Below are 14,564 nucleotides of genomic sequence, written 5' to 3' on the forward strand. Positions count from 1 at the left end.
TAGACAAAGCTCTTTGCGAGTCTGTTGTCTCTAAAGACATAAATGTGAATGCCTTTCAAGAAATATTTGAGAATCTAGCTATTTCTCCTTGTGTGGCGTTCACAGAGAAAAATGTTCCATCAAACAAGCCCAGGTCGCATAATGATCCACTACACCTAGAATTTTTTGTCCATATAAAAGGAAGGTCAAGAGAGTATTGATAGATGGTGGAGCCGGTTTGAACATATGCACTCTTAATTTGATCAAAGATCTAAGTTATTTGCATCTTCACATTGATCCAATGAAGAATGCCCATCAAAAGGTGTTGTCACTCTACATGTGTAAGTGGGACCTGTCATTATAGATACTATATTCCAAGTGCTAGATAGAGAGTTGGGATACAACATACTATTGGGTCGCCCATGGATACATGCTATGAAGTTTGTGTCGTCAAATTTCCATTAGTGTGTTAAATTTCCATATAACAGCATTGAGATCACAATACAAGGTGATCCAAACATATTTCAGCACTACAATAACCTAAGAGCAAGCACTGATAACCATGTCCCTATCAATCAAGCAGCTCCTTTCACCTCACAACTTGAATCCTTGACAATTGTAGATACAAAAGCTTCTTCATCTTACACACCTAGAGCACCATTACAAATCAAGGATGAAGGATGTGGTGAATATTCTTATTCTGTAACACTCTCTATTGGGCAATTATCTCTATCCTCGAGATCTTTTGAGAGACCACCACCCAATCCTGCTAATCAGAACAAAGGAAAAGAAGTGGTTAGATATTCTTCCTCATGCTCTTTCATTATATGGGGAGAATTAAATGAGGAATATTTGGAAGATGTAAACAAATGGTTGTACAAAGAGAAGGAAGACAATCCCTCAACCAAACTCCCATTGGATTAGTATGGAAAGGGTTTCAAAATGTTGCAAAGGCATGGTTACAATGGTACAAAAGGCCTAGGGGCACAAGATAAAGGGATTATAGAACCAATTTTACCTTCGGAAAACACAAGAAATCAAGGCTTGGGATATGGAAATGTAGAACAAAGACTAGTGGCAAGACATGATTCTCCTATTATATTAAACATGCCCACCCCAACAACACCTCTCGTCACTCAAAATATTGATCCAAAATTTTCTAGTTAGAGTAACTTATCAATTGTGGTGTATGCACCATCATCTCATACAAACGCATCAATGGAAACCAGGGTAGCACTAGCTAATGAATCAAGTGTTAGGAGACTTGAACCCCTTATTCAAGAAATTTCCACTATATCAATAGAGACTAGTGTTGTTCTTGCCTATGAATCAAGTATCAGGAGACCAAAACCTCTTGTTTAGGATACTGGCAGTACATCAATCATAGAAGAAGACTCTACAAATTAATGAAGCATTCCATTAGTCATTAACACCTGCTGGAACCCCCCTTCCTCCAATTGAAGAAATTGAAGAACTATATGAATATGGGTTAGTTGTAGATACATATATTGAAACTGATATAGACTCCCATGAGTATGAATGATTATCTATTCATAGCACCAAAAAATATGTAGTGGACATAGCTTATGATCATCAACCACCCGTTGATGATGGCATTGTTTATGAAGACAAGGAAATGGATCCCAACTCAGGGAAACATTGTATTGATACTAGAGAGATAATTATAACATCAACATCTCACTCCAGTGAAAGGAAAGACCTTTGTATAATATTTCCATATCTAATAGACTGGGGCCAACAAGAGAAACCACATTTGGACTAGTTTGGGAATGACGAAGCCATAACAGAATTCCTAGGTGCATGTGAGGGACTACCATATGGATACCATAAGGAAGGCTTTGCAATTGAATTAGATAGAATTGCATACTTTAGAGAGGCAAGTTCATCCTATGGTCCAGAGAACCCTGAAAAAGATGAAAACACAAACAAAGATAGACTAGAAGATTTACCGATTGATCAAGAAAGGCCAACACTACTTATATAGAAGATAGAAGAGGTCAACATTGGTGATGCCAAAACTATACATAAAATTTATTTAGCAGAATCTCCAAAGCCTGAAGAAATAGAGAAGTTTATCCAGTTCTTTAAGAAAAGACCAATAAATTTTGCCTAGTCATATGCTGATATGCCAGGACTAGACCTAGAGCTCATTTTGCATTATTTACCACTGCGGCCATGAACAAAACCCTATAAGAAAAAGCTCCAAAAATGCATCTACAAATCTCTCTACTAGTGAAAGTGGAATTACTAAAGTTGTTAGATGTGGGTTTGATTGGGCAAATAGACTATGTAGAGTAGATCTCCAACTTGGTACCAATAATTAAACCTATTATGGGCATCAAGATTTGCATAAATTTTAGAGACTTGAACAAGGCCTACCCAAAAGATGACTTCCCACTCCCAAACATTGACATGATTATGGATTTAACTACTGGAAATGAAATGCTATCATTGATGGATGGTTTCTATGGGTATAATCAAATTAGAATTGCACCAAAGGATCACCTATCCGTGGGGGGCATACTATTGTAATGCAATATCATTTGGGTTGACGAACATTGGTGCAACATATCAAAGAGAAATGACAACATTATTCCATGACTTGATACATGATATTATGGAGGATTATGTCGATGAATTATTAGCTAAATAAAAAACAAGAGATAAACACCTTAATGTCCTTGAAAAAATATTTGACAAACTTGAGAAATACAAGGTCTGATTAAACCCCAAAAAGGTGCATTTGGAGTAACAGCTGGAAAATGCCTGGGTTTCATAGTCTCAAATAGGGGCATTGAAGTAGATCTTGATAAAGTAAAAGATATTATAGAAATACCTTCACCATCTAATCTAAAACAAATAAGTCCAGTCTACAAGGAAGGATACAATCCATTAGGTGCTTCATAACACAATTGACAGATACGTACCAACCATTCCAACACCTTCTCAACAAAGGGGTGACCTTGAAATGGTTATATCACTGTTAGGAAGCATTCCAAGCATTAAAAGGTTGTCTTTCAAGTCACCACTAGTCCTAGTGCCTCCAACATTGTGATAAGTACCCTTGTTATACATTTCAACAACTAGCTCATCCTTAAGAGCACTCTTGGCACAACAAGATGACCAAGGAAAAGAAAGGGCTATCTACTATATTAGTAGAACACTGGTGGGATATGAACTAAATTATACTCCCATAGAGAGAGTATGTTTGGCAGTAATCTTTGCATCACAGAAGCTCAGATATTACATGCTTAGTCAAAAAATGCAACTCATTGCAAGCTTTGATCCACTCAAATATCTCTTAAGTAAACCTATGCTAATAGGAATATTGGCCAAATTGGTCATGATCCTAAGTGAGTTCAACATCGAGTATGCTAATCAAAAAGAAATCAAGGGCCAAATAATAACAAATCAATTGGTGGAAGCTCCTGTTCAAGATAGTCATCCCTTGCTAATTGAATTTTTTGATGAGTCAGTGTTCTCATTGATAACCTCAACAATGTGGAAATTATATTTTGATGGGTCTTATATCAACCATAGAGAAGGTGCAGAAATTCTCTATGTCACTCCTCAAGGTGATTCCATACCAAAACCATATAGAATTAGCTTCCCATATACCAATAATATGCTTGAATATGAAACCCTGATTATAGGAGTTTGTACTGAGCCGTGCAATGGAAAATAATAGACTTACATGTCTATGGAGACTCACAACTTATATTCAATCAAGTCAATGATGACTACACTACCAAGGAAAATAAACTAAGGCCATATAAATGGATGGTGGATGACTTTAAGCAACATTTTAGTCATATTGTCTTTGAGCAAATTCCTAGACTTCGGAATAAAGCAATATATGTCATGGCAACTCTAGGCTCTCCTCGACATGTCAAGTAATGTAACATAGTTTGAATTCACGATTGAACAATTGATGGTACTGACATATAAGATTCCTCCATTAGAATATGCATGCATGATAGTGCGTCCAAAATCCCCATGGTAATGACTTATATGCATACCTTCATGATTAGTATATATCTCTTGATCTCTCACATGATCAACACACAGATCTCATGCACCAAGAATCTAGACATGTGCTCATAGAAAACACCTTGTAAGTAACTTTATATTTTTAATTTTTAATTAATTAAAAAAAATAAAATTGATAAACTATGTTTTAATCTGCAAAATAAAATTTAAAATTCTTATGTACAAACTTTCAGGTAAATTTTTAAATTTTGAATTTGTTTATATGAAAGAATATATTTTATTTTAATAAAATATAGGTTTATTTTTTATTAAATTTCACATTAAAAATATTAAAAAAATAAAATGAAGGAATATTAATTTTAAAATAAAATCTAAGCTTAATTTTTCGTTAAATTTCATATTTTAATAATTGAATACATTCAAAATATTAAAATATATTTTAAAATAGTTCTTTTAAATATATTATGATAAACAATATATTATATATAAATATATTACACATAACAAATTCATCATGTTCTTCGAATTATTTTCATTGTATTTTGAAGTTTTTTTAATATCTTAATTATATTAATATTCTTAAGAAATTAATATTCAGTTCAATGAAAACTTACTTTTAATTGATGTTAGTCATATACTAGAGACTTTTCTTTATGTTATTTATGTGATTAAAAAAAGAATATATGCGCACAACACTTTTCTTTCTACTTTATTTTTTTTTTATCTTTCTCTTATATTCTAAAAAATTTCTCCTACTTTCTTGCTTCTCTAATTGTGGCATTCATTCTTGATTTTGTCCAATTTCTTATGTCCCTATATACTTGTGATGTCATCCCTCTAATGTCTATATTCTAGTTTGATTACTTGATTCTTATGCTTATGATCTTTTACTATGCTTAAATATCACATGCCCATGCTACATCATTATATTTAAGTTATGAATCTTATTAGTTTACCACATTCCTAGATTAATTTTATGTGCTAATGCTTAATTTTTATAACTTATGTTGTTGTATTATATCTCCAATGTCATGTCATCCTACTATAATGTGAGGCATCATTCTTCACACATATTCAGTCATATTGTCCTATCATGCTTCTACTTATAATATTTGAGTTATTGTATTACATAAATTGAATTATGTCTTTCTTCATATAATCTTGTACTTACATCCTTGATTATGCTCCTAGACCTACCTTTACTATTATGTTGTAAGAGCTACATTAGGAAATCATTCCTCCTTTTACCACTAATATTACACCTCTAGGGTCATTTTCATCTTAATATCGAATCTCATATTAGGGGCAATCTTATATACCTAGATGTTTAATTGGCTTATTATTGTTGGGAAAATGGTTTCTCAATCTTGCATTTACATGAGGTTACTATTTATAGTAAGTTTTTGTTTGAACACGAAATGGTGCAAAATTCTCCCCAAATCTTTTGGTTGGCTAGATGAGCATGCTAGTAATTTTTTGTCGCAAGCTCATAGCTAGTTTTGAAGATATTAAAGTTGCCATTTTTGGAGGGTGTAGTGAAAGGTTTAAAATTAATTTTGAGGATTTTAGAGGCTCCAAAACATCCTAAAATTTGGGTGTAAATGGCATAGCGGTTTATGAGGTGATAAAGCACTTCACGAGATTTTTGATGCTTCAAACAGTTCATCAATTGGATACATGATTCACAAGTTATGGCCTCTGGAAGTTTCGACTCCTCCAATAAGAAATATAAATTACATCAGACACATAAATGAGCTATAAAAGAGAGAAAAACATGTTGATGTGTGTTTTGACATGTCATAGGGCATATATAATGGAGATAAGGCTGACTCTAATTTATTGGGTGGTTTTAGCCCATGGTTTTGTAATATTGTTTGACGGTTTCTTGTATTGTATCTCCTATATATGGGGTGTGTGAGATAGAGGTTGTGTGCAAGAGTCGTATGGCTATTGAGTTATCTCTGATTCTCTGATTAGTGGTACTCCTATGAAGAGATTTCTCTACAAGTATATTGTAATTTGTTATTGATTGTTGAATAATTTATTGAGCTACTTTTGGAGTGTGAGGTTTTTCTCCCAAAAGGGTTTTCCACCACGTAAATCACTGTGTTGATGTATTCATGATATTTTGTTTATTTATGTTAAATTTCTATAATTATTGTAATGATCTGTAAAAGTTTTTGCATTACCCTCCTCTTAAGGTTATTGTAGGAAGTTGTTCTAGTACTTAACTTCCTTACAAGTGGTATCAGAACCTGATCACCTTTGGTTTTAGTTGTAGGTTGTTGGATTTTTTTAACTAATTCAGATTTGAATGGGAGCTTGTGTAGAAGATACTTTTTGATCTTGTTGTAGGAAATTTCAGATGACAAGTTTGTTGGGAGAATAGAGGTAGAGAAATTTAATGGTAGTAATTTTGAGATGTGGAAGCAGAAGATGGAAGATCTGCTAATAGATTGAGATCTGTGAGATGTTGTTGATGCAAATATCTCAAGACCTATAGATCCTACTATAGCTGCTCAATATGATGTTATGGACCGAAAAGCCAAGGGTTTAGTAAGATTGTACCTAGTAGACTCTGTTTTGATCAATGCTCATGAAGAGAACACTGCAAAGAAGTTATGGACTAAGCTCAGTGAGGTGTACCAAGCCAAATCTTTATTAAATCAAATTTTCTTGAGGAAGAAATTGTATTCCTTGAAGATGGAAGAGGGTGGATGAATTGCAAATCACCTTAAAGCATTTAATATGTTGGTGGCTCAATTGGTATATGTTGGTGTTAAGATGGATGAAGAGGAGGAATTCCAGATCTTGCTTTGTTCTTTGCCTAATTTATGGGATTCTCTTGTTATGGCTATCGATAGTACTTCTGTTGTTTTGAAGTTTGAAGATATGGTGGGTTCCCTATTTGGTGAAGAGATGCGAAGGAAGGTATCCATTAGTTCGAAGGAAGCCCTAACTATTCATGGGAGACCTATGGAAAAAGGCAAGAATAATGAGAAGCATAATAAGTCCAAATCCAAAGGGAGATGAAATCTATGGGAAAGTCCAAAGTCATCTGGTGGAGTTGCAGTAATTCAGATCACATCCGTAATGACTAGAAAGAAAAAAAGAATAAGAAAAAGAAGAAGTTCGATTATGATTCTAAGCCGAAGAAGGAAGATGGTGATGCATTCATTGCAGCTTTGGCTACTCATGCAGGTAATGATGCATGGTTGATTGACTCATGTGCATCTTTTCATATGACTTCCAATAAAGATTGGTTTTTTGAATATGAAGAGTTTAATGGAGGCAAGATGTACTTGGGTGATGATTCACATTTAGACATTGTTGGCCATGGTAAAGTTAGGATCAGGTTTCCTAATGGTAGAATAAAAAAGATTAGTGGTGTGATGCATATCCCTAGATTAAAACATAATTTATTATCTATGAGCAAACTGATAGATGTAGGTGTTCAGGTAGTCTTTTCTGATGCAGGATGTAAGATGATTAAGGGTTCTATGGTGATTGCTAGAGGTGTCAAGTTCGATACTTTGTATAAGCTAGAGGCATACACTTTTGAGTGTTATAGCACTTCTATAAAAAGTAAATATGTGGATACTTCGTTGAAAAATTTGAGGGTTTCACCTTCAAAAGATGGACATGAATTTTGGGTACCTAAGGGTGCTCTTTCTTCTAAAGAAAACTTACTTGCAAAGAAGACTATGTTATGGCACCAAAGACTTGGCCACATTGGAGAAAAGGGTCTGAGGACCTTGAAAAATAAAAACCTTGTTGAAGGTTTGAATGATTGTAATCATGACTTTGATTTCTGTGAGCATTGCATCTATGGAAAATACAGTTGCGTTCAGTTTTACTCGAGTTCTCATAAATCTTGTGGTATTTTGGATCTTATTCATTCTGATGTGTTTGGTCCTGTAGATTTTCCTTCAATTGGAAAGTCCTCATATTATGTTTCATTTATTGTTGATTTTAGTAGAAGGACATGGGTATACTTTCTAAAGAGTAAACATGAATTTTTCAGTTGTTTTAAGAATTTAAAGAAATGGTTGAGTTGGAGGATGGAAATAAAATTAAATATTTGAGGACTAATCATGGTGGCAAATTTTTCTCTAATGATTTTGATAGATTCTATAAAGACTGTGGCATTAACAGACAAAAGAAAAATCTGTATTCTCCACAACAGAATGGAGTTTTAGAAAAAATGAATAGGACATTTATGGAGAAGGCTAGGAGTATGTTGAGTGGTGCTGGTCTAGAACAAAAATCTTGGACTGAAGTTGTTGCCACTGCTTGCTATATGACTAACAACTCCTACATAAACTCTTGTTGATAAAATGCCTATGAAAGCATGGTCAGGTCACAAGAATTGATTGAGACATCTTAGAGTTTTTGGTTGTGAGGCATATGCACATGTGCCAAAGGAGAAGTGAGCAAAGTTGGAGAACAAGGATGTGAAATGTATCTTCATCGGTTACAGTTATGCTATGAAAGGATACAAGCTTTGGGACCCTGTTGCACAAAATGTAATTCATAGTAGAAGTGTTATTTTTAGAGAAATTAAGTCTCCTTCTATTACAATGCACCCATAACAAACTAAACAGGAAGATGTGATTCAATTCCCTTCTATGCCTCAAAGAGTTGAATTGAGACCACTTGATAAGCAAGAAGTCGAGGAGAGTTCATCTAGCTCTGAATCTTTAGAAGTGGAGGAAGAACCTCTAACTCAACTTGTTCAAAGGTCTACAAGACATAGACAACCACCTGATGATTGGAGATGTATTTTTTCTTTGAATACTAATGTGGATGAACCTAGATCTGTAGAAGAGGCATTAGGTATGAATGATGCATAATCCTAGAAGATTGCTATGGAAGAAGAAATGGCAGCCTTGAAAAAGAATGATACATAGGATTTTCCTAAAGGATGAAAGACTATTGGTTGCAAATGGGTGTTCAAGAAAAAGATTGGTTCAGATGGAAGCATTGAGAAGTATAAAGCAAGGTTGGTTGCAAAAGGCTACTCTCAGGTTGAGGGTGTTGATTATGGTGAGATATTTTATCCTGTTGCAAAAATGACATCCATTAGATTTTTGCTTTCTATTGCCAATGCTTATGATTTAGAGGTTGAGGAAATGGATGTGAAAATTGCTTTCCTTCATGGTGATTTGGAGGAGGATATCTATATGATACAACTAGAGCACTATGTAGTGAAAGGTAAAAGTATTTTGGTTTGTAAATTGAAGAAATCTTTGTATGGCCTCAAACAGAGTCCTAGGATGTGGTACCATAAATTTGATACATATGTGTTGAGTTTGGGATTTGAGCATTCTAAACTAGATCACTATATTTATTATAAATCTGATGGTGATCATTTCTAGTACATTGCATTATATGTTGATGATATGTTATTCATTGGTAAAGGGAAATGTATGATTTTAGAACTAAAGTCTCAACTTGTTGCTAAATTTGAAATGAAAGATCTTGGTGCAATGAAACACATTCTTGGGATGGAAATTAGAAGAGATAGAGTGAACAAAAAACTATGGCTAGGCCAAAGTAAGTATGTGAATTCAGTATCACAAAGGTCAATATGTAGGATTGTAGACCATTATGTGTTCCATTCATAGTTGGAATGAAATTATCTATTTCAGATTGTCCTACATCTCCATTAGAGATGGAAGACATGAGAAGAGTGTCTTACCAGAGTGTAGTTGGAAGTTTGATGTATGCTACATATGGTCTGTACTAGACCAGACATTACCCAAGTAGTGGAAGTTCTTTCCAGATATATGTCTAATCCTTGTAGAGTTGATTGAGATGTAGTCAAAAGAGTCTTCAGATATTTGAAGGGTACCTCCGAGTATTCTTTATGTTATCATGGTAATTTGGTTGGAGACGTGTTTTCCCTTGATATTCATTATTATGTGGATTCAGACTGGGTGGGTGATACTGATAACAAAAGATCCACTAGTGCTTACATGTTTACTTTATTTGGTGGTGTAATTAGTTGGACGAGTAAGCGATAGGCTATGGTTTATTTGTCCACTACAAAAGCAGAGTATATGGAAGCTACTAATTCTTGTAAAGAAGTCGTTTGGCTTAAAAGACTATGTTCAAATATTGAAATAAAACAAGGTACAATGATAGTTTATTGTGATAGTTAGAGTGTGATTTGCGTAGCTAAGAACCCAACATTTCATGCCCGGACCAAATACATTGATGTTCAGTATCATTTTGTCAAAGATATGGTCAAAGATGGCAAGGTGAAGCCGGTTAATGTAGAGACTTTGATAAATGTTGCAGATTCTTTAACTAAGGTTATGAGCACATAGAAGTTCAGATGGTGTTCATAGTCTATGGGCCTCATGGCCCCTAGCAATTAATTTATTGCGTTGATACTCTCTTTTCTCTTTCAAGGTGTTCGACAAGTGGGAGAATGTTGGGAAAATGGTGTCTCAACCTTGCATTTACACGAGGTTACTATTTATAGTAAGTTTTTGTTTGAGCACAAAATGGTGTGAAATTCTCCCCAAAGCTTTTTGTTGGCTAGATGTACATGCCAGTAAATTTTCATCACAAGATCATAGCTAGTTTTGAAGATATTAAAGTTTCCATTTTTGGAGGGTGCGATGAAAGGTTTAAAATTAATTTTGAGGAATTTAGAGGATCCAAAATGCCCTAAAAATTGGGTGTAAATGGCATAGCATTTTACGATGTGATAGAACACTTCATGAGCTTTTCGTTGCTTCAAATGGTTCGTCAATCGGACACACGGTTCATAAGTTATGGCCTCTGGAAGTTTGGACTCTTGAAATAAGAAATATAAATTACATCAGACACATAAAGGAGCTATAAAAGGGAGGCACATGTGTTGATGTGTGTTTTGACACATCATAGGGCATCTAGAATGGAGATAAGGTCGCCTCTACTTCAATGGGTGGTTTTAGTCCATGGTTTTGTAATACCGTTTAACGATTTCTTATATTGTATCTCCTATATATGAGGTGTGTGAGATAAAGGTTGTGTGTAAGAGTCTTATGACTATTGAGTTACTTCCGAGTCTCTGATTAGTGGTACTCTTGTGAAGAGCTTGCTCTGCAAGTATATTGTAATTTGTTATTGATTGCTGTCTAATATATTGAGCTGCTTTTAGACTATGGGGTTTTTCTTCTGAAAGGGTTTTGCCCATGTAAATCATGGTGTTGCTGTGTTGTGGTATGCATGATATTTTATTTATTTCTATTAAGTTTACTGCTATAACGATCTGTATTATTTTTTGCATTACCCTCCTCTCAAGGTTAGTGTAGGAAGTTGTTCTGCTACTTAACTTCCTTACAATAATATGATGTGAAGTACATAAATTTGTTGAAATTGTAGAAAAAAATAATATAGTTTAACTAGGTTGTTTTATTTTATTACAATTATAAGAGAAGATTTAAATTAAAATGTATTCCATTTTTATAATAATTTTACAAATGTATTGCAATATTGAAAATATTTATTTTTATAAATAGTTTATTTATTTTATTATCATTTATTAAGTTATAAATGATATAGCTCTTAAGAACACTTGTATATATTAGAAAATGAAATAACATATGAATTTATTGGAAATAATTAGTTTTCATAAAAGTTTAGTACTATTGATAGTTACATATGTCAAATATGAAATAAATAATCCATTGAAATTGTAGAAAGATATCTTAAATACATCCATCTAAAAAATACTAGATTTAGAGAGAGATTGCAATTTTTTTTTAAGGGGTAAACACTTTTAACCCGGAGCTATGAATCAGTGGGATTTGAACCTTGATGACAAGAACAACAACACAACAACTTAACCATCACAACATGCCACTATTGACAAGAGGTTGCAAAAATAAATAGATATTGAAAATTAAAATTATTTTATTTATTTAATAAATTATAATTAAAAAAATTAATCTATTTTGTTTAATTAATTATCAAGTTTTAAGTATACAATAATACTTTCATTTAGGGATCTAATAATTTAATACTAGTATTGTATTGTAACTTAACCTTACACTACCATTATTTCTATGTGGGGCTTCGCATGGGGTTAATAATTTGCTGTTGTAGAAAAAATATATTATGTTATTTTATTTTAATTTAAATAATAAATTAAATTTCAACCTGTCTCTCTCTTTCTCACTCTTTATCTCTCCCCCTTATTGTCTTTTGCTATCCCTATTTAGCTTAGGTTAGGGTTAAGGTTAATTTTAGAGCTAAACTAGGGTTAACGTTAGTATTATTTAAGTTTAATTTAATTATAATAAATTATAATATTGTAATAGGATATATATTTAAATTAAATTTTATTATTATAATAAAATTGAAAAATAATTATTAAAAATATTAAAAATATTAAAGATTTAAATGCTTATAATATTATTTTAACACAAAAAATGACTAGAAAATTTATAAATTTATTTTTTCAATATGCATATTATCATCTTTTATGAATTGAATTACAATCCTCATCCTAATTTAAATTTCCAATAATATATACCATAATTAAATAAAATGTGCCATCTTCTAATTGTAGTTAGGATTAGGATTGATTAAATAATAAAAAACAAAATTAAATAATACAATTTAGCTCTAGTACTTGTATTGGTGGCAATCTCACTAAATATTATTAATCCATGACATTGATCCAAAAAATATCATTAATGTATGACATTTGCATTAGATCTTATACTTCGTAGCAAAGCTTTAGAGTTAATATTTCTCTTCTTCGAGATAGGTTTCATTCATCAGTATAATATGTAGTAAGACGATTTACAAACTCTCTCCTAGACAATACATTTGTTATTAGGACATTTTGCATTTAATGGTACACTTTGTAGCAAAGGTTTGAGACAATCTTTTTGTTAAATAATTGTTTGAAATAAATCACACTCTCTCCTAGACAATACATTTGTTATTAGGAAATTTTGCATTTAATGGCACACTTTGTAGCAAAGGTTTGAGACAATATTTTTGATAAATAATTGTTTGAAATAAATCACCTCTGAATTAAAAATGGACTGGTTTTATAAGGTTAATAGTTTAATTGGTAGAGTAGTCAAGTAATAAATGAAAGGTCCAAGGTTTGAATTCTAATTGGTTTATGAACAACTCAACATGATATTAGAATTAGGTCAAACTAAAAGGCCCAAACACAAAATGTGACTTAAAGGGGTTGTCGGAAATAAGTCACATCTGAACCAAAAATTGTCAACATAGCTAGTAGAATAACTCATAGCTGAATTATATGCTTGTTGCTTATGTGCCATTAGAACTATACATATGCTTGTTGCTTATGTGCCATAAGAGTTTGAGTATGAGTCTGTAATTTGCTGTCTACAGTCTAGTTTGTTATCAAATGTCAACAATTTACTTTCAAAGTGTTTCCTACAATTATAGGAATTTGTTGAATTATATTGCAACTATTTTATGTATTGTTTGTTCATGAATAAGGTCAACGAGCTCTTCAGCTGTTCCATTCTATGTTTGTCCCATCCTTTGCTTTTTAGCTATTATTTTATTTTTATCTGTTTTGGCATCAGACTCAATTCTAAGGTTTCTACAGTATTAGCATTAGATAGAGTGTGAGTGGTGAAAAATAGGAGCATTGGCTACAAGAAGAAGCTTGCTGGCACACCAAATTCTATGCTCTTTAGTCTTTGTTTTTAAAGTTATGTTGTCATATTTGTGAATCGAGTAAAGAAGATTTGTGTTTATTAAGTTTGGTGTGGTGAGCATCGATAGAACATGCAATGTTGATGGTGTTTGATTGCAATAAGGTATACACTTAGCCTAAAATGGCTACGGCTCCAAAGAAATGAACTCCTCTTGTGTAGATGCTGCCATTTAAGGAAGTAGTTGAGGGTGTTGGTGTTGGAAATAAGCCACACCCAGATCGATGATGGACTGGTCCAAGAGGGGCTAGTAGCTCAGTGGTAGAGCACTCCAGCAGCGTATGGAAGGTCCTAGGTTCAAGTCCTAGCCGGTCCATGTCTCAACATGGTATCAGAGCTAGGTCCAGGCTAGGAGCCCCAAGCACACAAGAGGTGTGGCTTAAGGGGGGGTGTTGGTGTTGGAAATAAGCCACACCTGGACCGACGATGGATTGGTCCAAGAGGGGCTAGTAGCTCAGTGGTAGAGAACTCCAGCAGTGTATGGAAGGTCCTAGGTTCGAGTCCTAGTTGGTCCATGTCTCAATAGAGGGTTTCCTACAAATCTCTAGGATTTGTTGTAGACCTACTATGATATAGATAAGTTGTGGCCTAGCCCTATAGGAAGAGAAATTCAGTTTAATGCAGATTCCATTATTTGGAATGCATTTTAGAATCATAAATTCATAGAAGAGGGCTGGAAGATTATGATAAAAAATAAAACACTTACAAAATATTGAATTTTTAAAAAAATAATATTATGATATTGCTGTCAAGGTTCAGCAATGTAATTTTTGAGTCAAACTCATTGACCCATGTTTCATGAGTAGTGGTTTACAAGAACCCCTCTCTCATGAGAATGAATGGTCCACTTAGCACTCATTGCATCTAGGT

This window comes from Cryptomeria japonica, chromosome 6, assembly GCF_030272615.1.
Source record: "Cryptomeria japonica chromosome 6, Sugi_1.0, whole genome shotgun sequence".
Classification (NCBI taxonomy): domain Eukaryota; kingdom Viridiplantae; phylum Streptophyta; class Pinopsida; order Cupressales; family Cupressaceae; genus Cryptomeria; species Cryptomeria japonica.